Below are 24,297 nucleotides of genomic sequence, written 5' to 3' on the forward strand. Positions count from 1 at the left end.
ACACACCCCGAGTCTGACGTCAGCATGGCCCCGTTCAGGAGTTAAATTGGCTAGTGCTGCATTTAAAGGCAGGGAGAGTCGCTCCTGGCTGTGCTGCGAACACAGCGCTGGCCCCGATTTAGCTCCGGAACGGGGCCACGTTGCCCCATTCGGGAGTTAGATGGCCGGCGTTGTGTTTGCAATGTGGCCAGGAGCGGCTCACAGGGAGAGTATCTCCGGCTGCACTGCAAACGCAGCGCTGGCCAATTTAACTCCTGAAACTGGAGACACGGCCCCATCCGGGAGCTAAACTACCATCCCTGCATCTGACATAAATGCAGGAGGTGTGGCTAATCCCTGCGTCTGACATCAGACCCAGGGGTCGGGGCGAGGTGGGTTGTGGTGGCAGCCGAACACAGGCCGCCGCTGGCCTCCCTCTGCCACTGGCTCAAGGCCTTCTTCAGTGGCACCTATGAGGAAGTTACAAACTTCTTTGTAATGCACCAAACAGTTGAGTATATTCAGTGTTCCGATTCTAAATAGTCCTAGAAAGAGACATCCTTCTCCTCTTACTGTTTCTTCCTACATAATTTTCTCCTTCATTAGCAAAACTTTAAACTGATATTGGGTTATTCCGCTCTGTCACTTGCACGCTCACATGAGCGGTGGGGTAGCGAAGCATTGGAGTGGAGAGTGGTGGGTGTGGTGTTTTTGGTTAATCCATTCCTTGATCCAGTCCAGCTTTTGAACTGAGCTTTAGTGGCTTGTATTCCAGTCCCGGAGTAGAGGCGGGGCTAACAAACAGCCAGCAGCAAGAGCACGGAAAAGCAGTCTGCACTGGCCTCTCTGTACACGATATCTATTTAATTCAACTATTAATATTCCTGATTCCTCTCCACTGCCTTGTCCTTGCATACCACAACTCTTTGCCTTGGATTCTACAGCTGTTAGCAGTGTGCTGAAGTGCAGGCCGAGGAACAGCAAAATCCCTTGGGGGATGTGGGGTGAAGGCACGAAGGGGCCCGCCCCCTGCATCTGAGGTCAGCAGCATCTGATGTCAGATGCAGCAGGGGGCGTGGCCTCACTCTGAAACGGGGCCGCGCCCCCCGTTTCAGAGCAAATGCCCCCCCCAGCGCTGCGTATGCCAGGAGAGCAGCTCCCGGTCACGCTGTGAACGCAACGCTGCCAGTATTTGCTCTGAAATGGAGCACGAGGCCCTGTTTCAGAGCAAAGCCACGCCCCCTGCGTCAGGCACAGGGGGCGCAGGGCTCGCTTCCCCCCTCCCCCAGGCAAGCACACATGGTGGTGGTGGGCAGCCGCAGTGGCTGCCGCGCGCACTGCCACCAGGAGCCGAGCACGCAGGCAGTCTGCGAGGCCGCCCACCAGATATCCCACAATGCACTGCACAAGCAGTGTAGTGCATTGGGATATCTCCCGGCTGTTGGGCCACTCCTTCCCACCACAAGCCCCTGGCTTTATGGTAGGTATGGCTGCCGGCAGCCTTAAAGGAGCTGCCGGCGGTCCAAGCCCACCACACAACCCAGGTGTGAGGTAGGAGGTGTGCGCGCATCCTCCTACCTCACTTTTAGCCCAGGTACAAAAGCTGGGCTACCCAGGGGAGCAGCGCCGGGATTGGGAGCGACCCTGGTGCTTCTCATTACCAGCCCTCCCTGGGCTATCACTGTCCCACTAACCGGATAGGGCTGGTCGTGAGAACAACCTCACAGTCTCCGTAAGCTCAAGAACAAAAACTAGACAAGCCTCTCAAGTTCCCTTTTGTGAGCACTGGAAGCTTTGCTTCTCTATTTGTTCCCTGGCAGTCAATGGGGCTCAGATTTCTTAGCTGGATTACAGTGCAGCGCATCCTTTCTGGCACTGCCATCTCATTATGGCTCTCTGTTCCTATGCGCTTGTAGGTCAGCGGAGCAGGATATCTAAAGGCCGGGAAGAAGAAAGCGTTGCTGCCTCTGAGAGTACAGAAGAGGAGGTGCAGCAGGCACGTCTTTCCATACAAAACATGGCTTAGCTGATGGAGAGTATACAAATATAAATGTCCCTAGGGGAGACTAACAAACTGCAGGTAGGAAAGACTCCTTAGCCTTCCCTTCCTCGGCTTCCTTTAGCAGTGAACAAGCAAAGCTACTTTGTGACCAAAAACATCCATGTACAGGGGATGGGCAGGCTGGGGAGCCCCCTTGCCTAGCAGATCTTGAGTTGGGTCAGAAGCACCCACCTGCTGTTCAAGCAACCCTCACCTATCTCCTGCTAACTGAGCAAAGAGGCACCTTTTAAAATGTGGTCATTCATTTTATTTAGCAGGGGGAGAGCAACTGGCCCCATCCACTCCCAGCACAGCATCCCTCCAGTGGCTGTTGCTGGTGTCTCTCTTATGCTTCTTTTTTAGATTGTGAGACCTTTGGGGACAGGGAGCCATTTTTATTTATGTAAGCATATCTATGTAAACCGCTTTAGGAACTTTGGTTGAAAAGCGGTATATAAATATCTGTCGTATTCGTATTGCAAGTTCATCGTGGACATCTCCCTCTGCTGTTGGGGCGGCAACCAATCTGGTTCTTGGGAGCTAGGGATGCAAGGACAGGGAGAGTGTCTCTGATCAGTAGAAACTTGTGCCTACATGGTCCCCCAGAGGGACATCTAGGTAATTTTAGAGCCTGAACCTAAAGGCCTTTGGAACACACACTCCCCACCGCTGTAATTAAGCATCATCTCCCTACTGACACACACCGTGACACACACACAGTATTTTTAACATGTGAGTCCTTGAGGGCACAAACAGCAACTGAAGGCACAAGAATGTAAGAATATAAAACAGGTATATTTATGCAAATATGCATTAGCAGAAACATTAGATAGATAGAGGAAAACTTGGGTAGAAGTGATTGTGTGGAAGCTGTTGGAAGTGAAGGACTTTGCGCTGTCTCTTGTCTCAAAGACAGTGGAGGACAGACTAGTGAGTCAGAGGGCTAGAGGGTCAAGACATTTGTCATCCCTTCTCTACTGCTCTGACACTATCCCTTTGGAATGTAGATTGCTACTCTTAGGGACTAACTTACTTACTTCCTGCTTTGCACTTCCTCTCCCCCTTCTCTTCCTGTTCCTTCTGCCTTGCAACATGCAAGCTCCTCTCCCCGTACCATGTGTGCAGAGATGCAGAATCCATCTGCATCCAGCTAGCTAGCTAGATTAGAGATCCCAACTCCTCGCTTTCCTATCTAGAATGGAGTTCTCTAATAAATACCATTCATATTGATCTGAAACTATGAACTGGCTCCAAGTTACTTTACTCTTAGCATACATGCATGCCTAACTAAATTCCGCTGTGTTGTGCCTCTGTGCACTCTGCTATAATGAAAAAGGGTTTCTCTTACCAGAGAGAATTCCCAACAGAAGCAAGGTAGGAGAAAAAGCTATGGTTTTTCTCCTTCCTTGCTTTCAGCCAAAAATTGGGAGCACACAGCTCCCAAACCCAGGTAGAACACCCTTTTTGATTGTGTGAATGTCCTCACTGGCCACTACTGTAGGCTCCCTTTGGGAGTGAAGCAGGATTAAAGTAAAATGTGACCAGTGGTCTAAGCCAATATTATCTTTTCTGACAGTGATTCTTTTAGGGTGTGGACAAAGGTCAATTCCAGCTCATTTTAAGAGATTCTTCATGCCAGGTCTCAATAATGCATGCTAATGGCAACCGTCTAGGCTTCAGTGTGGAGTACACAGACTGAGCTGCTCCAGAAACATTCAGAATAAAGAACTTTGACCTAATTGGTGAAGTTAACTGCTGATTCATGGTCTGGAATTAAATACCTGCATCTGATTTCAGTACTCCCTTAGGTCTTGCCCCCCTAACCCTGAGCGATGGCTTTCAATCCAATTGGAAACAGTCAGTTATGAATAAAATATTGTCCCTGTGATCTGGCCAAGGCACTTATAAAACAGCGTATTACAAATATAGGGCAACAATTTGATATAGGCAAGGCCCCAAACCTCCTCATCAGTGAAGGACTCAGGTATACTACCTCTCCTTTGGCATACCTAACACACCTGGAAGTCCCAGAGCACAGGAAGGCCTTCACGCTGGTTCGTTGCCATGTTCTTCCCTCAACTGTGCTCGAGGGATGTTACAAGAAGATTCTGCTCTTGGAATGTCAATGCCCCTGCGGCTCAGGGCAAGTAGAAACAACAGGGTACATCTTCCTTCAGTGCTCGTTTTACAGGGACATCCGTGCCACCCTCATTTTACTGTTATTACATAACTATCCTGACCGTATGGAACAATTTTACACCTCTTTGCTGCTTTCTGATAGCAACCCCGCCACCACATTACAGTGTCGACAGGTTCTGTGTGGCAGCGATCAAGATTTGGCAGATGATGACCTTCTGTTCATGCCCATCACCCAACTTTATAAACTAACTAGAGTACAGCTTCGCCTGTTGCCTCAGAGCGCTTCATGACAGCTCAAAGTTCTATAGATCCACAACTTCTTGGGTTTTTTAAAAACTTTGCCCTGAATTGTTAAGACTCTTTCTATGTCTAGTTGCCCATGGACATATCTCTTTTTAATGCATTCTTGCGACCCCCTTTTATGCCTTTTTAATGATGCCTTTTAGAAATGTGTGCCCATCTTTTTATGATTTTATATGCCTTCAGGTTTTCCCATATAACTTTTTAACCCATCCTTGATCCTCTCTGTTATGCCTTTTTAATGATGTTTTTACCCAATTTTACTGTTAACTATTAAGGGTCATTCTTGTCCTGTCTTAGACAGACATAGTTTTATTTAAAATTTTATTTTTACTTTTACTTCTGATTCTCATAGTCTTTCCTCATAGTCTCTCATTATATGCTTGTATTGTGTATCAGGCTTTTAATATCTACTTTTACTTTTACTTTCAAAATGTAATATGTCATCGTCCCTATTACTTTATGCTGGTGTGTGACCGTAATAAAGATTGATTTGATTTGAATGTAGTAGGGTTTCTGAACTGGTTTGGAAGTTATAGAGATGATACTTGCATGGAGCTTGCTGCTGACCTGTAAACCAAACAGGAACTGAACTGCTAGCAATTGATGATAGAGTTGATTGTGGAATTATCTCGGGCCACTGGATGGCACCCTGTTTTCTTGCCTTAAATTCCCCAAGGTTCAGTTGAGTGTCTGTACTTGATAGCCTGAAAACTTCATATTGCACTTGAGGGAATATTGTAGATTTCATTTGTCTGATTCTGTTTGGGATTTTGAAGTGTGTTACTGTTCATAATGTCAGAATGAGCTGACCAGTTTACTATCCTTTAAAAAAAAAAAAGGTGTGTGGTGCTAGCTGGTTCCACTTAGGAACATAGGATGCTGCCATATACTGAGTCAGACCATTGGTCTATCCAGCTCAGCATTGTCTTCACAGACTGTCAGTGGCTTCTCCAAGGTTGCAGGCAGGAGTCTCTCTCAGTCCTATCTTGGAGAAGCCAAGGAGGGAACTTGGAACCTTCTGCTCTGCCCAGAGCGGCTCCATCCCCTGAGGGAAATATCATTCAGTGCTCACACTTCTAGTCTCCCATTCATATGCAATCAGAGTGGGCCCTGCTTAGCTAAGGGGACAAGTCATGCTTGCTACCACAAGACCAGCTCAAATTCCAAAACATGAAGTCTAGTTGTAGTGATGCAACTTCTGTTTGACTCCTAGCAAAAGGACACTAATATTCCACAGTGTAGTCTGTTCAGTTTTCCCTCTGGCGGGATTCTGGAGAATAGTTAGTAATGCTACCTGTTGGGGAACTTCAGTAGAGCCCAGTAAGTATTCTTTGCCACTGCACTCCTTTCCACCATGCTGTTGCTCTGCTGGGGGAGAGAAGGGAAGCAGTGAGTGCCCATCATGTTGTCTTAACTTTCAGGTCAAACAAGACGCAACTCTCTGCTGAAGACTGGGCAATGTGAGGCTAGTGGCAAGAACTGAATTCCTGGTCTGGAGGTTACCACATCAGTCTTGGAAGAAGGATCTCGGCATTTTAAACAAATATAGAGGATGTTCTCATGACCTGCTCTATCTGGGCCAGCCCTACCCAGCTGGAACTGATCGTGAGAACCGCCAGGATCAACCCCGATCCCAGCATGCCTCCTCTGGGTAGGCTGGGTTTTCTACCCAGGCTAAAAGTGAGGGAGGAGGGCGCACACATGACCTCCTCCCTCACCGTCCAGTTGTGTGGAACGATCAACTTCCATAGAGCTCAGCTCTATGGAACGATTGTTCCATAGTCCAGTCGGCTTCCATAGAGCTGGGTGGAAGGAGCAATTAGCAGTGGGGAAATCCTCCAGTGCAGCACACTTCCTGCGCAGTGCATTGTGGGATGCAAGAGGACCCAGCCTGCTCTCCCCCCTCACCATTGCCACTCCTGGAGCACTCGCATGCTGGCTGTGTGGGCATGCAGTGCTGCGAAGCCCAGAAGCGGCTCTGATCGGGTGGGGTAAGGCAGGCAGGCAGGCTCCTGCCTCCCCTGCCCAGCCCTCCCTACACCCAGTGATTTTGGTTGTGAGAACGACCTCATAATTTTGTTAATATTGATGTGGCCTCAGCTGAGGCAATAAAGCCCAATTCTGTTCATGTTTGAATTCACTCACTCGCTTCTGAGTAATGGAATTTGCACATAGTGGGCATTAGGGTTGCAACCTTGGCAGCTAATGTCTTGGTTACACCTCATGGGATATCTCCTCTTCGTAGCAGACTCTCTTTGACAGATCCAGCCATTGCCCCTGCATTTCAAAGAAGGTTTGCTATGAGAAATGGAGGGTTGCTGTCTGAGAAATGCAAGCCCATATTGGGCATGGGGAACGAGTCACACAGTTACTTGATCCTGCCTTAAAGCAACTTGTAGGCTTTATAGTTATAACCCCATTTGATAGCCAGGACTTTCTGAACTGGTCCAAGTAGCTTTCTGAAATGATTACAGGTACTGAACCCGTGGTCCTGTAACTCTTGGGATCCTAATGGATACCTTTGCCCCCCCCCCAAAAGCAGACCACCATCTCAGTGTTTCCTTTATTTGGACGGATCACTACATCATAATCAAAAGATTTTATGGACCACCACACAAGCAAGCCATTTTAAACATTTCAAACATAGCCTATGGCTGACAGGAGTCAAATGTGTAGCAAAGGGTATTAAGAACACAGCTATTTCTAATAATGTATTATGCTCACTCCTCACAAACATATTGCACTCATCACAGTACATTTATCTGCAGTAGGCCTATCAGTGGGGGAAAAGATAATACTTACCCAATGATTGGGTAAGTATTACTTACCCAATGACATCATCTCCCCCCCCCCACGGACTACCTGCAATACCCTCACAGACCATCAGTGGTCCACGGACCACAGGTTGTGAAGAGATACTGCACTATGGCTTGTGATCATTTTGAGAATTAACTCATTTTCATTCACCTGCCCAGTTAATAGGGGATTTGTGTGTGGAAGGGCATGGGACTATAATGACCTAGATCCTAGGCAGAAACCTACCTGTCTACCTCTAATGACCCTTGTACACAGGAAAGTGTTGGGGTGTGACCAGCCCAAATACTCTAAATAGGCAATAGTATTCCAGACCATATGGTCAGCAGAAGGCTGCTGTACGACACTCCCGCTAACTTAAAGAACTAGACCATATGAGGGGTTCTCTGTATAGAAAGCAATCAGGTTGGGAAGAAGCTCTGATGTGTTAAGCTCCCTAGTTACAATCTTAGCAGGAGTCTGATGACCCTACATTTCAGCTCTAAGGGATGCTGGGTTTAAGACCACTTTCTGATTGGCTTGCTGGTCAAGTGGCCACTAGAGGGGGACAGTGTGTTGCATATTCTACAAGTAACATAATTCAACAGTTAAGAATGAATAGGATGGGGAAGTTGCTCTTACTTCATCTGAACAAACTTCATGTGCTGCACTGCAAAAGGTTTGTTAAACATAACCTCTTGATAGCTAGTCCAACTATGATGGATGTAGAGCTCATTAGTACTTAATGTGGAACTGATGAGCTGTAAGTCTATAGAGGTAAGTGCAGCTTAATGAGCAAATTGCAGTAACTTGGATTCCAGAGCTGGAAATTCTTGAGTGTAAACTAATGAGCAAACTCATTTTAGGATGGAATTTACAATTTCCTGCTGTACTTGTAAGCAGTCCCAATCAACCTCGCTATGATTTGGAGGCAATGCTTATAATGGCACTCCCATGGTTGGATTGCTAATCCACTAAAGTACATAAGAGCCTTGCTGGATCAGGTCTAAGTCCTATCTAGACGAGCATCCTGTTTCTCACAGTGACCCTTCAGATGCCTTTGGGAAGCTCACAAACTGAAGGCATATCCCTCTCCTGGCATTGCTCCCTGGCAACTACCTGTATTTACCTGAAGACATTAAAGAAATATAGAGCTGATATACAGGCTGTACCTACTTTTATCCCAAAGGAATTGGGCTCTGAATTTAAGACAACCAGCCAATTTCTAACTCAAAAGAACTTGGAAGAAACCTAGACTTGGATTCAGTTAAATACAGTATTATTCAGAGGCACACTGCTACTGGACCTGGAAGTAGCATATAGCCATAAAGACCAGTAGCCAGAATTAGACAATTTCATGGAAGAAAAGTCAAACTACTACAACAGTACAAATATTCATATGCCACTTTTTAGCAAAAGTTCTCAGAGCAGTTTTCTCCGACACATAAAGTTTTCTCAGACACAGAAAAATATAAATAAGATGGTCCCCTGTCCCAAAAAGGCTCACAATATTTAAAAAAAAACCCACCCCAAACATAAGGTAACCAGCAACAGCCACTGGAGGGATCAGGGGCACAGCTTAGGGAGAGGAGGCCCGTGTTCACCCCTCTCTCCGGCGGCTGCTCCGAGTGAGGGAGATAATGTAGAAAATAGGAAGGTGTGGAACTGGAGGGCCCCCAGGAGCTCGGGGCCCCGGGTTCTTGGCAGCCATTCACTCAATTATAGCTACATCCCTGGGAGGGATGCAGTGCTGGTGCTGGATAGGGCCAAAGCCCATTTTAAAGCCCCCCAAGCTGGTGGCTATCCCTACATCCTGTGCTATCAAATTCCATAGACTAATTACATGCCAGTGAAGAAGTACTTACTTCTATCTGCCCCAAATTCCCTGCCATATGTAATCTAATTGAGATGTTGCCAAGCTTTCTCTAGCCACAACTGTAGCCAGTTCAATCTTTTGGGCACAGCTGGCATTCGAACTTAAGCTGGGAAAAGTCACTTCGGGGCGCTTTCCAGGCTAGCTGCTCAACAGCAGCAAAATGCCTCCATTCAGGCAAGTCGCACTGAAAACGTAAACAGCAGGGGGAGCAGTCTCACAGCAACTAACAACCTGAAAAAACAGCAACTTCCTTACGCCGGATATACAACATCCTAGCTCTATATCACAGCGATTAAATTCGAAACAAGGCACTGGCAATGTGAATGGCACCCTGCTGTCTGCGTAGGTAGGGATGTGCGGTTCGGTTCGGATCTGGACTGGTTCGTCCGAACCGGTCCGGATCCGGCGGCTCGATCCCGGACCGAATCGGGCCCTTCCGGGACCGAGCTGGACCGAATTCGAGCCGGTTCGGTACCGAACCGGCTCGGGTTTCCCGAACCGGTTCGGGAATGAAATTGAGTCTCTGGAGTGTCTCTTTAAAGTTCCAAGTGTGTCCTCCATTTTGTGTCTCCTTCCCGAAACTTTTGCTCCTCCTTGCATCCATTTTGTGATGCTATTTCCAGGCATTGTATTGGCTGCGCTATTGATCCTTGATTGGCCAGAATGAGTCCTTTGGTCTGGTAGGCTGCTTGGCTGTTGCACTGTTGAGAGCTGGCACCCTGTTGGCCGTGGGGGGAGTGCAAAGGTGGGGGCTCCCAAAGGAGGGAATTTCAAACCTATATAAACCCAAGCCTCTTCTCTGGAAACTTCTCTTGGCTGCAGTTGTGGGATCATCTCTGAGACCTGCTTGCCCTTTGCTGGCTGCTCTGGTGTCTCTGTGAGTCCTGACTGTGTCCTGTGTCTCTCTGTGTGTGCTCTGTCTAATCCTTTGTCCACCTGCCCTTTGTGACTCTCTGTGTGTCTCCTCTCTCTGTCTGTCTCTTGTCTGTATACTGTGTGTTACTTCACTTTACTTTCTTCTTAATTTCCCCCAATTTTCCCTGTTCCTTGTCTGTCTGCTTTTCTCCCCCCCCTCCCCCCCTTTCCCTTCTCATCCTTTGGGCCTACCCTCCCCCTCCCCCACTCCCACCCACTGCATCCTCATTGCTTTAAATCTTCTTCCATTAATTATTGCTCTTTGTCCTGCCTTGTTTTTGTCCAACTTTTTGATTTTCACATTGCATTCCATTGGTTTCAGTTATATATTGCTTGCTGGTTTTGCTTAAATTGTACCATTTTGTTTGTTTCTGCTGACTGCTGCTGCCCTGCGAGTTGGTTCCCTGAATCCCTCCCCCCCACCCCCAGAGGATTCTGTTGTTGTTTCTTGTTGTCCCATATAATCAGTTTTGGTTCCCTGCTCCAAACTTGCCCCTCCAAGTCCAACCACACCCCACCCCAACCCCACCCCTTCCAGCCTTCTCCCAAGTTTGCTGCTGCCAAACCGAGTCCAGTTTTCTTTGCTTGGTTCCACTTATTCATTTGCTATTATTAATTTGCAGCAATTGTGGTTTCATTGTCTCTGTTCACTTAGTGGCCCCCCTCAGAGTCTGTGTTTGGTTCCCCCTCCCCACACCCCCACCCCCAAGTTTTTTCTGCTGGTTATAGTCTTTCTTTTAATTTTTTTTTTAAACTTCTGGCTTGTGTTCTCTTGATATATATTGCTTTATATATTTTGCTACCCTCCTCCTCCTCCTCCCCCCCCTGCCTGCCCCCCCACCCTCCCTCCTCCCAGACCCTACCCTAGCCCAGGCCCAGCTCCTCCCCCAACCACCCCATCCAGCCTAATCGCTGCTGCTGCCCGAGTTGTTCCAGTTTCTCCTTTGCTGTTTGTTGTTGCCCCCTCCCCTTCCCCCCAACACCCCTCTGCCACACACTAGCCCCCAACCACACACACCCTCTCTGCTCCCCCCACCCCACCTCTTTTTCTCCTTGCCCCTGACTCTCTCCACTCACCCCAGGCCCCCTGCCACACACTAGCCCCCAACCACACACACCCTCTCTGCTCCCCCCACCCCACCTCTTTTCCTCCTTGCCCCCGACTCTCTCCACTTACCCCAGGCCACCTGCCACTCACTAGCCCCCAACCACACACACCCTCTCTGCTCCCCCCACCCCACCTCTTTTTCTCCTTGCCCCCGACTCTCTCCACTTACCCCAGGCCCCCTGCCACACACTAGCCCCCAACCACACACACCCTCTCTGCTCCCCCCACCCCACCTCTTTTCCTCCTTGCCCCCGACTCTCTCCACTTACCCCAGGCCCCCTGCCACACACTAGCCCCCAACCACACACACCCTCTCTGCTCCCCCCACCCCACCTCTTTTCCTCCTTGCCCCCGACTCTCTCCACTTCCCCAGGCCACCTGCCACACACTAGCCCCCAACCACACACACCCTCTCTGCTCCCCCCACCCCACCTCTTTTCCTCCTTCCCCCTGACTCTCTCCACTTACCCCAGGCCCCCTGCCACACACTAGCCCCCAACCACACACACCCTCTCTGCTCCCCCCACCCCACCTCTTTTTCTCCTTGCCCCCGACTCTCTCCACTTACCCCAGGCCCCCTGCCACACACTAGCCCCCAACCACACACACCCTCTCTGCTCCCCCCACCCCACCTCTTTTCCTCCTTGCCCCCGACTCTCTCCACTTACCCCAGGCCCCCTGCCACACACTAGCCCCCAACCACACACACCCTCTCTGCTCCCCCCACCCCACCTCTTTTCCTCCTTGCCCCCGACTCTCTCCACTTCCCCAGGCCACCTGCCACACACTAGCCCCCAACCACACACACCCTCTCTGCTCCCCCCACCCCACCTCTTTTCCTCCTTGCCCCTGACTCTCTCCACTTACCCCAGGCCCCCTGCCACACACTAGCCCCCAACCACACACACCCTCTCTGCTCCCCCCACCCCACCTCTTTTTCTCCTTGCCCCCGACTCTCTCCACTTACCCCAGGCCCCCTGCCACACACTAGCCCCCAACCACACACACCCTCTCTGCTCCCCCCACCCCACCTCTTTTCCTCCTTGCCCCCGACTCTCTCCACTTCCCCAGGCCACCTGCCACACACTAGCCCCCAACCACACACACCCTCTCTGCTCCCCCCACCCCACCTCTTTTCCTCCTTGCCCCTGACTCTCTCCACTTACCCCAGGCCCCCTGCCACACACTAGCCCCCAACCACACACACCCTCTCTGCTCCCCCCACCCCACCTCTTTTCCTCCTTGCCCCCGACTCTCTCCACTTACCCCAGGCCCCCTGCCACACACTAGCCCCCAACCACACACACCCTCTCTGCTCCCCCCACCTCTTTGGACCGCTGCTACTGCTGTGTCCTCCCCCCACACCTGAATCCCCCCTCCCTGCTGCGCTGCGCTTCTCCTCTCTCCTCTTTCTCTCTATCATCTCTCTTTCTCCTCTCTCTCTCTTTCTTTTCTCTCTCTCTCCTCTCTTTCTCTTTGTCCCTGCCCCCCCCCTCTTTTCTCTCTCTCTTAGTCTTTTCTCTCTCTGCTCCCCTTCACTTTCCACCTCCTCTCCCACAGCTGCAGCCGCACACAGTAGCCTACCCACCTGGCGGCTGCCATCGGTTTTTTTTTTCTTTTTATAGTTTTTGGTTGATTTTGTCTCTGCTTGGGGGTGAGTTGAGCGACACAAATAGTGTTGTCTCCTCACTTCTGCCCCTCCATCGTTGTTGAACTACCCCGGTTGCCTGTGTGCCTCGTGCGGCCGCCCTGCTGTGTCTCAGCCCAGGGTGGCTGGCTGGCGGCGGCGAATCCGTGACCAGCAGTGAGCGGCACGAGAAGGACCGGAAGAAGAGGGGTTAGTGCGTGTGCGATTGTGCACCTTTTGTTGCCCCTTTCTCTCCCTAGCTGGCGGTTTTAAATAGGGACACCCCTATTCTGAAATGCATTTGGGTGTGGGGAGGAGGGAGGGAACCTTGGAGAGGAGATGTACTGTTGTAAAACTTGTGTCTTCATGCCCATGCCCAGTAAAGAAATTGCTGCTGTGTGTTGCGTTGCATTGCATGCGTCTTGCAGGTGGTTTTTGAACAGGTGCCTTCCAGAGTGCTTCCTTGCCTCTGGGGCAGTCTGAGTGGGGTCCTGGCTGGGCTCTGATGCTGCCACTACATGCTGGGCCAATACACACGTATGATGATGATCATGATGTTCAATCCATGAGGCTGCCATCAAGTGTTTGCTGCTGCTTGCTTGCCATGGCATTGGGCAGGCAGAGTCACAGAGTGGGTGGGTTCAACCTCTGTGTTGGTGTGACTGGGTTCTGGTTTTGGTTGTGTGCAATTTAGAGTCACTAAATAGGCTGCATTGAGTTTGATGCTCCCCCCACAGGAGCATTACTTGAGAACCACCCCCCAGAACCCACACTTTGTGTTCCAGTTCACTAAATAAGGGTTTCCTCCTTTGATCTGCAGGTTCCCAAGCGTTGACTGCATCCCTCCCCCACCCCCGGTAGGTGCTGTGCCCTCCCCCCATCCACTCTCCCCCCCCCAAAAAGCTAAAAACTTGCCACCCACACCACAACTACTCCACCCAACTGCCCGTGCCACCCTCCCACACCGGGGTTCCACCCTTTAACCCCCTATTTTTCTAAAAAAAACCCCTCCCAGACCCATCTCCCCAATTGGCTTGGTGGTTGACTCCCAAATTCAAAAAGGACACCCTCCCCCTCACTTCGATTGGCTTCCCCCCCCATATCAAAAAGTCTTCCTTTCCCCCCAATTGGCTTCCTTTTTTGAAAACAAACTTCCCCCCCGCCGCCTCCAAATCAGCTGCCTTTTTTTTGGCCCCTAAGCCCCTCCAAATTATTTTTTTGACCCTGTCTGGCCTTCCTCCTAAAGTCTCCCTCCTTCTGACCTAGCAGCATGTCTGAGCGCCGTGTGGCGGGCAGGGCTCGCTCAAGGCTGGCAGGCAGAGGTGGGAGAGGCCAGGTGCGGGGTGCGCCTGCGGCACGGGGAGGGAGAGGACGCGGGGAGCCTGAGGACACCCCAGTTCTCCCCATTGGAGAATTCTTTGCTCCGGCCCCATCTTTGGTGCGCAGGATTCAGTTCCCCACGCCTGCTGCCGCCAATCGCGGCAGAGGCAGAGGCACTGTTAGGGCTGTGGCGGGTCCCTCCTCGCCGGCGGCACCAGGTGCTGCTGAGCTACCGCCAGTTGTTGAGGTGGAGGAGACTGTGGAGTTGGAAGAGCAGGTAGAGGGCGGTGAGGACCGTGCGGCTGGCAGCGATGCAGCCAGGTTCTCCCTCCCTCTGGGGCCCCTTCCCCCTATCCTTTCGCCGCTCAGTGGGGCCCCCCCTCGTGAAGCCCGACACTCTGGTGGGGAGCGGTCTGGCGAGGTGGTGGAGGAGAGGCCTGCCTCTCCGATGCCAGTTGAGCCGGGCCCTTCCTCCGCTGTGGAGGGCGGAAGGGGCGGGTTGGGTGGCAGCAGTGGGCAGGCAGCGGCGGCCGCCCCCCCCCCAGGACTGCAGCCACCCTGCGAGAAACGGCCTAGGACGGCGCCCAGGGCGCAGGAGGCCAAGGGCAGTGGTGCATGGGTGCATTTTGAGGTCCCTCAAGATGCCCCATTCCACGCCCGCTGTGTCCACTGCAGGATGCTTGTCAGCCGTGGAAGGGACCCTGCGCACCTGGGTACGACGCCTATGTGGAGACACCTAGAGCGTCACCACCCAGGTCTCAGGGGACAGGCTGGCAGCGCTAGTGCGCCTTGTGCATCTGCCACTAGGGCGGGCAGCGGCAGTGTGCCAGCCAGCAGGCAGGCTACACTGCCCATCCAGCGGTGGACGCAGTCCTCGGGCAGCCAGCGTATTGTTCGCGTGGACCATCATCACCTCATCCGCCTCATAGGGGAGATGATTTCCACCGATGACCAGCCGTTTCAGGTGGTCGAGAACAACAGCTTCCGCCGGATTCTCCAATACCTGGCTCCCGAATACGTCATCCCCTCAAGGACGACGTTCAGCCGGAACGTGGTCCCCTCCCTGTACCGCCGGTGCAGGGAGCTCGTGTCGGCCGAGCTGCGTGCAGCTCCGGCCGGGACAAGCGTGCATTTCACGACTGACCTCTGGACCAGTGTCAGTGGGATGCACGCTTCTTTCCTGGCCCTCACTGCCCACTGGTGGGGACCGGAGAGTGAGGGGACCTCCGCGGGCGATGCTTCCGGGTCCGGCGCGGCTCCCGATGCACTACGGCACAGGTGGGCCGTCCTGCACGTGGAGACGATGGACACGAGGCACACCGCGGAGGAGGTGGCGGCCGTACTCGACCGCCAGATAGAGGAGTGGATTGGCGGGTGTCCACACCTCTCCCGCGGCTTCATTGTCACCGACAATGGAGCCAACGTTACCGCCGCTGTCGAGACAGTCATGGACTGTGTGAACATACGGTGTATGGCACACACGCTCCATCTGACCGTCAGGGACGCCCTTGGCCTTAAGGAGCTGAGGGCGTCCCAGGAGAAGGGGGCCCGCCCCATCGCAGGTGCTGTTGCTGCCACGGCCACGCTTGTGGATAAGTCCCGCAAGCTGGCCGCCCACTTCCACCGCAGCGAGAAGTCCAGGAGACTGCTTCGCCAGAAGCAGGATGACCTTGGCCTTCCTCGCCATCTCATCCCTACGGATGTGGAGACGCGGTGGAACTCCACCTTCCTCCTGTTCCAGCGCCTGTTGGAGCAGGAGAGAGCCCTTGTCGCCCTGGCGAGGGACGAGTCCTTGGATGTCTGTGACTTCTCGAACGCAGAGTGGAAGCAGATGTCCGAGGCGGTGTCGGCACTCGAGCCCTTCCAGCTTGCCACGAAGGGCTTGTGTGGCGACACCACTCCCTTGAGCCAGGCGCTGCCCACAGCTGTTGGTCTCGAGAAGCTGATGGGTGGACTCCATATATCTCTGACCACGCCAGAGGGTCGTGCTCTGGCTGGGAGGCTGAGGTCTGGGGTTGACAAGCGGCTCGTTGATGTGCTGGGAGACAGGGAGGAGTATGTCCTCGCTTGTCTCTGTCACCCAGCCCTCAAGGGCAATGCCGTGAGTGCCGACGACTTGCCCAGGTGGAAGGGCATCCTGGTCGAGAAGGTTAGGGAGGAGGAGGCCGCTAGGGCCCGCAGAGACCAGGGTGTTGGTAGTGGTGCGGGGGCAGCCCTCGCGGCCCAACCCGCACCCAGCAGCAGCATGGGCGGCCAGCCGGCGTCAGCTTCCCCTTCCCCTCCCTCTTCCCAGTCCAGCAGCGCGGCATCCCAGGCGGCGCCATCGCAGCAGCCATTTGCTACCGACTCGAGATCCGCCCAGTGGTTTCAGCGGTTCTGCTATGGCGCCATGCCTGGTATGCGGGAGGCTCGACCTGCCAGGCCCCCCTCCAGTGCTGAGCAATGCGTTGCGCAGTACTTGGAGGAGCCTGTGGAGGGAGACGGCGTGGACTGCGCACAGTTCTGGGCGAGCCGCCGCCAAGTCTGGCCGGACCTGGCGGTGGTGGCTGTGCGCCTCCTCTCCTGCCCCCCAACCAGTGTCCAGAGCGAGCGGGTGTTTTCACGTGCCGGGGACGTGGTGACACCCTCTCGCTCCCACTTGGACCCTGGTCTGGTGGAGCAGCTGGTCTTCCTTAAGGTGAACCTCCCCCTGTTGGGCTACCCCAAGCTGCAGTTTGAGACGGGCGAGTGATTACCGTGGGTTGCCCCATGGTTGGTCACCTGCCTGGCTCGAACTCTGTGCTTATCCCTACCCTCCCCCCTTCCACCTCTAGCTGAGCTGACATGACAGATGCTGAGCCGTGCCAGCCAGTCGCAGCGTGTAGTGTGCCCACACAGAGATGCAGTTGTAGTAGTAGTTGTAGTGCTGCGACTGGCCAGATGTTTACAATGCCCACGCCCACCTAAAAAGAAACCCAATGCTGACCAGCACAGGCCCTTTATCTATCCACCTGTCAGCATTTGGGGACCTGGCGTGGGCACGGCACACCCCCGCAAAGTAGCACAGCCCACGGAGTACTAGACTTAGCGGCAGCGGCGGGTATACGTTCAAAAATGCAGTGTAGATATGTAAATACTGTATGTAAATAAACATGTAAATAATTTTTTCTTTAAAAACCCCATGTCAAAATCAAGCCTCAAAATTATGCAAAAGAAAGAAAAAAAGGTGACAAAGGGAGAACAAAATGATGAATGCCAAATGAATTGATTTTATTGAAAATGTTACCAGAAATCATGTGTGGGGGGCTTGGTTTACATGGAGAAAATGATTGGGTGATTTTTTCAAATGAAACGAATGAATTATTATCATCTTATGTTCATCTTGATTGTGGTCACTGTTGATGTTGGCTGATGGCAAAAAACCCAAAACCATCAGAATAGCAATGAACTGGCTGCCAACACAACATATTGATTGATAACTGTGCAGGGGGGGAATTGGGTCTGTGTGTGTGTGTGTGGTGCAGGCTCAGTCTGTCTCTTCCTGTTGTGTGTCTGTCTGTCTGTCTGTCTGTGTGAATGGATGCCTAGCACTGTCTCTGTGTGTGGATGCTTTCTGTGTGTAGTGTGGTGTGTGTCTGTCTACATGTTTTTTTTCCTCCCCCCCATGCCTCCCTCCATCCTTCCCCTCTCATCCTCTCCCCTTCCTCTTCACCACCTTCCATCCTCCCTCCCTTCCAGCCCACCACCGCCTCACCTGCCCCCAACCCCGGTCTGGCAGATGATGAGAGTCTGGTCTCTCCCACCGAAGCACACACGTGAGCACGTGTGTGCACAAATATGTGGCTGACCAACTCTGAGCCGGACCCTCCCCCCTTCAATCCCCTCTACATCCCTCTCCCCCTCCCCTTTCCTCCCCCCTGCCTCCCAGCCTCCCTCCCTGCCTCCCTCCCCCCTCCTAGCTAGCAGCGCACACATACACACACAAAACACCTGTGGTGGCAAACACCACCAGCACACATGCACTCACACTGGTGCCACCACCTCTGCCTTGGGCCTCTGTGTCCTTGAGCAGATATGTGGTGGTGGACCAGAGAAGCATTTCTTTCCAGCAAGGCAAAAGGCATGCACTCACTGCACACACACACACACACACGAAGAGGTGAAGACGAGAAGAGGCAACTTCTAGAACCAGCAGCAGGAGGTGAGTGTCGTGTAATTGTGTTGCTTCCCAAGGCCACTGCCCATGCTCAATGCTCAGTCTGCTGAAACTAAAGAAATAGCTACAATCACCCTTCCTCACATGCAGCTCAGCTCAGCTCAGCTCAGCTGCACAGCACACTGACTAACTAGACACTACAGCTGGTGGTAGAAAAAACAGAAGTCTAGATTCTAGAAGATGTCCTGGTGGATTTTAAACTTTCAAATCTGTGCTAGGATTGCCTCGCCCGCCTCCTCCTCCTCCTCCTCCTCCTCCTCCTCCTGCCTGTAATTGTGCCCTCTCCCCTTGCAGTTGCGCCGTCGTGATGGGTTGGTGATGTGCGTGCGCCGTCTACTTGTTAGCTCTCTCCTCCTCATGTTGGCTGGGCTTGCCAGGCACTGGCTGGCAGCAGCTGTTGGCTGTGTGCTAGGCTCAGGCTGTGGCGCGCGTGACTGGACTGGGAATGTTATTGTAGCGGCAACACTGGTTGTGGTGGTAGCAGTAGTAGCTGTTGTTGTTGCTGGGCTGGTGGCTGCTGGCCTGTGCTGACTCTGCGCACTTGGTCTGGTCTGGTCTGGTCATTGGGATGCAGATGTAGGGTGTGTGTGCATCATCCATGGGGAGCATCAGAGCAGAGCAGAGCAGGTTGGCTGGCTTCTGTCTGTCGGGCCTAGTCAGTGGCAGGCACTGAGTGAGGCGGTGGTTTCTTTGGGCATCACGTCACCCATCATGCAGAGCGGCAGGTCTGCTGCTCTGCTGCTCCGCCTCCTGCTTCTTCTCTGTGTGTGCTGCTCTTGTGCTTAGTGTGCTGCTCCGCTGCTGCTGCTGTGCTGGCAGGCAGCACAGCAGTGGCCTTTTTGTTAGATCAGAGAGTGGGTGTTGTCTCTCTGAGTGTCCTCCTCTTACTTGCTTGGATAGGAGTGGTGGTAGTAGGTAGGCATTAAGATGGACTGACTAGGTGTTACGTGTTAGGGTGCCCAGAGAGAGGCGCCAAAAAGATGGGGTGGCAATTGTTGGGTTGCTCCTAGTATTATTGGTGAATTTCTGAAGAAAAATTTTTTTTTCCATTGGCTAGAATGGGGGTTCGGGGCTGCCCCAGACCCGCCTCTGTGGGGTGGCAGCACCGCCAAAGTGGGTCCGGGGCCATGGCAAAAATGCCCTCAGTCCCTCCCAGCAATCCCCGTAGAGATAGGAGTGATGGTTCTGTTGTTTTTCTGAGGTGTTCTGAGTGAGTGAGTGTGGATTCTGTGATAGCAAATGAGAGTGGATTCATGGTGTCTCATTGGAAATCTCATAAGCTATCATAGAATCTACACTCAGAATACCTCAGAAAAACAACAGAACCATCACTCCTATCTCTACGGGGATTGCTGGGAGGGACTGAGGGCATTTTTGCCATGGCCCCGGACCCACTTTGGGGGTGCTGCCACCCCACAGAGGTGGGTCTGGGGCAGCCCCAAACCCCCATTCTAGCCAATGGAAAAAAATTTTTCTTCAGAAATTCACCAATAATACTAGGAGCCACCAATTGCCTTGGGATTTTTGGGGTGGAGGACACCCATGGGTGGCTACCACCCACCCCAGCTTTTTTGCCCCTAAGGGCTCCACATTGTGAGTTATGGGCAAAAATTTATTTTTTGAAAAAAATTTGTAAAAAATCAGAGGAAGGTCCAATCGACTTGAAATTTGGGTGGCAGGTAGAACACAATGTCCCCTTCAAAACCAGCCACTTTTTGTGATCCGAACCGATTCGGTTCGGATCCGAACCGGTTCGAAACTGAACCGGACCGGGGGGGTGGTCTGGCAAAACCAAAACCGAACCACCCCGGTCCGGTCCGGACCCGGTCCGGACCCGAACCGAACCGGGAGAACCGGTTTTATGCACATCCCTATGCGTAGGGACTGCGGTGTCACAACGCAGGAAGTGTGGAAGCACACTTCCGAGATCCGATGTGACCCCATTGCAGGGTCTAATCTGGAAAGCACCCTGGCCAGCTGAACCTCCAAGAGCAGTGAAAAACCGAGGAAGGTTACCGTCTAGGCAGCTAGTGCTATCATTGCAGCTAACAAGAACATAAGAACAGCCCTGCTGGATCAGGCCCAAGGCCCACCTAGTCCAGCATCCTGTTTCACACAGTGGCCCACCAGCTGCCTCTGGGAAGCCCACAGGCAGGAATTGAGGGCATGCCCTCTCTCCTGCTCTTACTCCCCTACAACTGGTACTCAGAGGCATCCTGCCTTTGAGGCTGGAGGTGGCCTATAGCTCTCTGACTCGTAGCCATTGATAGACCTCTCCTCCATGAGGTTATCCAACCCCCTCTTAAAGCCATCCAGGTTGCTGGCTGTCACAGCTGGTGCTGAAATGATATGGAAGAGTAGCTTAAACTCTGCTCTTGGTGTGCATGATTCCTCATCTCCTGGAGGAGAAAACTACATGAACTTGGCCCCCAGAGATCAGGCACTTGCCCACCAGGCCCAGTTCTCATGGAAGGCATTTGTACATGTGACACTGGCCGCATTCGCATATAACATGAAACCGAAGGTTTCGCAAACTGCATGTCCAAATGCGGGCAACCACAGTTACAGCAAGAAATTGATACATGGTTTCCCTCCCCAAACTCCACTCTGTACCTTTGGTTTTCTCAATGTTTCATGGCCTCCACCACCGGTTTGCTTATGCAAGTGACACACCTGAACTCTGGCACTGCTGCTAGCCTTCTCCCAAGCCAGAGTTGAGGGAGGAAGCTCAACTCCTCTTGAGGGAGGAAGCTCAGCTCAACAGAGTTGAGGGAGGAAGCTCCTCTCTCACTCTGGCTGCTATTGGCTGTGTGGGCTGTCCTTCACGTAAGAAGGAAGCCTGCACAGCCAGCTCCTCTGCCCCTCTGCAGTCTCACTGATTGCAGAGAGGATGCTCTCCAGTACGTCCGAATGCAGACGGGAGAGCAAGGGGAGGGGGTGCGGAACCACGGGTCTGTTGGACCCACAGTTTCGTGTTACATCCGAAGGTTGCCATTATCTTAGAAAAATCAAACCACTAGTCAGTTGCAGGCAATGGTCTTCCCTAGGCCTATTGAGGGGTCAGTGCTGGGACCTTTTGCATGCAAAGCAGAAGGGGAGGGTCGTGTCACTCCAACTATACTTCTAGCATGAGCCTTGACTAAATGTGTTCCTCCAAGGAGCCCAGAGCAGTGTAGATAGTTATTACGTGCATCCTTGCGACAACTATTAAGTAGATCACTGCCCCAGAGTCACCCAGTTTCATGCCTAAGCAGGGACTTGACTCAGCTCTCCCTGGTCCTGGTCCAACACTCTAACCATGACATCAGACGGGCTCATGAGCTAGGATTGTCAATTAGCTGCCAGGCAAATGTCCCCAAAGTTACTGACATAAGTACCAGCTGTTTCATATTCAGCCATTTAAGTTCAGAATGACCCCCCCTCTGTTTTTTTTCTGTGTCAGTAACATCATCCTCAGGGAACCTGTAGATGATCACAGCAGCTCTTTATGCACTTTGGAGAAATCGCAATATGAAATCTGCCTAATTGCAAAAGGGGCTGCTGTGATCTTCTGTAATTAGAGGCTCGAGCCGTTGCTCATTTAAAAAAGCTTTGTGCTACGGACAATCCTGCTTCCCCAGAGATTCTGATCATGCAGGCACAACTCCCTCCATCTGTAGTTGTATATAGAGGGTTATTTTCAAAACTGGGCACATTATGTTTGACAGGTGTCCTGTAATACGTTTCCTGGTACAGCATGAGTGATATTTCCTTCAGGACTGAGTCTCCCGGCTAGTCCTGTCCCATCCTGTGAGCTCCTCTCAGGTTGCCCTTCTTTCGGTCCCTGGTCTTAAGGAGGTACCAGGGCCCATGAAAGGGCTTTCTCTGTTGTTGCCTCTTTACTCTGAAACTCTCTTTCCCCCAGATTCGGTCTGCCTCCTCCCTTTCAGCCTTTAAATCTTTATTGAAGATATTTCTTTTCTGCCAGGTGTTTGCCCTTTAATTTTTGTTTGTTTTTTAAAATCTCGGATGCTGTTCTTGCTTTGTACACCACCCTGAGTCTGTGAATTGGTGTATTAAATCTTTTAACAAACAAACAAACAAACAAACAAACAAACAAACAAACAAACAAACAAACATTTCATCTGCTAACCTGACCAATAAAGAGTGCGGTGTGAGTATGTGTGTGAGTGAGTGTTTCGAGAGAGAGGAGAGGAGAGCTGGTCTTGTGGTCACGAGCATGACTTGTCCCCTTAGCTAAGCAGGTTCCACCCTGGTTGCATATGAATGGGAGAAGAGAAGTCTGAACACTGTAAGATCTTCCCCTTAGGGGATGCAGCTGCTCTGGGAAGAGCATCTAGGTTCCAAGTTCCCTCCCTGTCTTCTCCAAGATAGGGCTGAGAGAGATTCCTGCCTGCAACCTTGGAGAAGCCCCTGCCAGTCTGTGAAGACAATACTGAGCTAGATAGACCAATGGTCTGACTCAGTATATGGCAGCTTCCTATGTTCCCAATTTCCCTGACACACGAGGGTACCTCAAATGCAGGGTACAAATATGAAGTGTGTGTGTTGAACATAATTTGGACTAAGCACACTGCTGCTGTCTGCTAGTATCTTACATGGGGGAAACTCTTCACAGCGGAGATTGACATTTTAAAGACATCTGGAATCACCAGACAGTATCCACCCACATAACAGTTAGGATGACAGACAAAACAAAAAGTGTAGGTGGGGAATATGGGGGGGGGGCGGGAATGTGAACGGATGATGCTGTATAAATCAAAATAAAATATGATTTCTTGGGTCTTCTGTGAAAGTGTCTGTGACGCAATGCTACAGCTGCAAGCAACTTTTTTTTGTTTTTAATCCCTGTTCTGGGGAAACCAGAAGCATGGATGGGGTGTTCCTAAATGAGAAGATCATTAAGGGCAGGCAGGTTTCCCTAGAAGATGTATTTCTCAGCATTGCTACTCTTATTTGCAGCTAGAATGGTTTCTGCAGAGGTTCTCAAACCTGGGACCCCAGAGATTGTTGTATGCAAGCTGAAGAAAGGTTTAGAGTATAAATGTATTGCTCTCTGTATTGAGCCTTGCCCTTCTTTGAGCGTGAGCCAAGCAGCACCTTTGCTACTTAAGGGCAGATAAAGCTTTGATCTTAAGTCCTCTCGTCTGGGTTGATTATTGGGCTCCATCTGCCCAGGAACGAACCTCCCTTATTGGGGTCAAGGGAACCCTGATACTTCACTATGGTTGTGCAGAGCACCTCAGGGGTGGGCACTGGGCCCTCCAGAACTTCCTGGGGGTACCAACCAGTGTTCCCCATAACATGGATTCCCAGGTGTAGTTGACTACAACTCCCATAACTACAACTCCCAAAGGCCATTGCAGCTAGGGATTATGAGAGCTGTAGTCAACACCATCTGAGAGTGGTAGTGAAAGGGAACACTGATAGCTATCCCAGATTAGGGGTGTGAACAAAACCGGAAAACCCGGTTCGGTTCAAGGAGAACCATACTCGAAGTGAAGTGGTTCCAGTCCGGTTCTATGCACCTTAAAGCCAGGCCCGGTTTGGCTCTAGTCCAAACTGGTTTGGGCCAGGCTTGGGGGAGGATTTCTTTTAAGTAAAAAAAAAAGGCAGACGTACCGCCATTGCTGCCTCTGGGGTGTGTGTGCTGTTGTGGCAGTGGGGAAGGGTCTCTTGATGTCTCCCCCACTGCTGCCCTGGTCATTTTAGGTCGGTTATGAGCCATTTTAGGCCTGTTTACGGGCCATTTTAGGCCGGTTTTGGGCTGTTTTAGGGTCCTCTGCATGGCCGGGTCTGTGTGGCCTGACAAAAAAACCAACAACATGAACTGGCCCCAGCCCTGCCCGATGGTTCACACATCCCTACCCCCCGTGTGCCAGCCCTGTCTAGGCATATGGACAGTCATGATGCAATCCCATCCTTTCATGGCCCTGTTCATGTGCCTTTAAAGCTCCATGACAGGCAGACTTTTAGTATGTACCATTTGTGTTAAAAGCCC

General features: G+C 51.8%; 1 long non-coding RNA gene across 1 annotated transcript in view; it reads left to right on the forward strand.

Moving 5' to 3' along the window:
• Positions 1-24,297, forward strand: part of LOC128328293 (uncharacterized) — a 32,326-nt gene that overhangs the window by 3,889 nt on the left and 4,140 nt on the right. The window contains exon 2 of the long non-coding RNA XR_008309122.1: positions 1,896-2,059. This is a non-coding gene — a long non-coding RNA (uncharacterized LOC128328293). The remainder of the gene's footprint in view (positions 1-1,895; positions 2,060-24,297) is intronic.

This window comes from Hemicordylus capensis, chromosome 5 (assembly GCF_027244095.1).
Source record: "Hemicordylus capensis ecotype Gifberg chromosome 5, rHemCap1.1.pri, whole genome shotgun sequence".
NCBI classification, from domain to species: Eukaryota; Metazoa; Chordata; class Lepidosauria; order Squamata; family Cordylidae; genus Hemicordylus; species Hemicordylus capensis.